Source organism: Malurus melanocephalus, unplaced genomic scaffold (genome assembly GCF_030028575.1).
Source record: "Malurus melanocephalus ecotype Western Australia unplaced genomic scaffold, MMel_1.1 scaffold_4202, whole genome shotgun sequence".
In the NCBI taxonomy this organism is placed as follows: Eukaryota; Metazoa; Chordata; class Aves; order Passeriformes; family Maluridae; genus Malurus; species Malurus melanocephalus.
The window spans coordinates 4,019-5,042 of record NW_026627434.1 but is presented as its reverse complement, the minus strand read 5'-3'; the positions used below and the strand labels follow the sequence as shown (position 1 = coordinate 5,042).

The window sequence follows — 1,024 nt, the reverse complement described above, 5'->3', positions numbered from 1 at the left end:
GCACTCACCCCCCTGGCTCAGGTGGCTCTGCTGCACCTGCACACAGCGCAGTTCCTCGTTGGCCTCGCGCAGCGCGTCCCGCTCCTCCAGCAGCCGCTGCGGGGACACCACAGGGTCAGGACAGTCCCCAGGTGTGTCCCCAGGGGTGTCCCCAGCTGTCCCCAGCTGTCCCCAAGCCACACCCACCTCCTTCTCCTGGCTCAGGGCCTCGAAGCGCTCCTGCAGGTGCCGGAACTCCAGGTGCCATTTCTCAGCGCTGAGCGCCGCCTCCTCCCGCTGCCCGCTCAGCTCCTCCACCTGCGCGGGGTCACCCATGGCTGCTATGTCCCCAATGTCCCCAATGTCCCCAGGGTGTCCCCAATGTCCCCCAGAATGTCCCCAATGTCCCCAATGTCCCCTGGATGTCCCCGATGTCCCCTGGATGTCCCCAGGGTGTCACCCAGAATGTCCCCTGGGATGTCCCTGGGATGTCCCCGGGATGTCCCTGATGATGCTCCCAATGTCTCCAATGTCCCCCAGGGTGTCCCTGATGTCCCCCTGGATGTCCCTGGGACGTCCCCTGGGATGTCCCCCAGTATGTCCCCAGAATCTCCCCAATGTTCCCTGGGATGTCCCCAGGATGTCCCTCAGAATGTCCCCAATGTCCCCTGGGATGTCCCCAATGTCCCTCGAATGTCTCCAATGTCCCCCTGCATGTCCCCGATGTCCCTCAGAATGTCCCCTGGGATGTCCCCGATGATGTCCCCAATGTCCCCCGGGGTGTCCTCAATGATGTCCCCAATGTCCCTGATGTCCCCAGAATGTCCCCTGGGATGTCCCCAGAATGTCCCCTGGGATGTCCCCAATAACCCCCAGGATGTCCCCGATGATGTCCCCACTATCCCCCAGGCCATCCCCATGCCCCGCCCCCCGTGGCCCCGCCCCCTCACCTGCCTGCGGGCAGCCTCCAGCTGTGCACAGCTGGCCTGGGCCCGGCCCAGCTGTTGCTGCAGATGTGCGGCTCTGCGCACCTGAGCGGCGTGCC

At 65.1% G+C, this 1,024-nt stretch overlaps 1 long non-coding RNA gene across 1 annotated transcript; it reads right to left on the bottom strand.

Moving 5' to 3' along the window:
- Positions 1-13: 13 nt before the first annotated feature.
- Positions 14-1,018, bottom strand: LOC130588298 (uncharacterized). Its single transcript, XR_008966932.1, has 3 exons — positions 930-1,018; positions 187-297; positions 14-96 (listed from the first exon to the last, which is right to left on the bottom strand). It is a non-coding gene; the product is annotated as an uncharacterized LOC130588298 (long non-coding RNA).
- Positions 1,019-1,024: the final 6 nt, after the last annotated feature.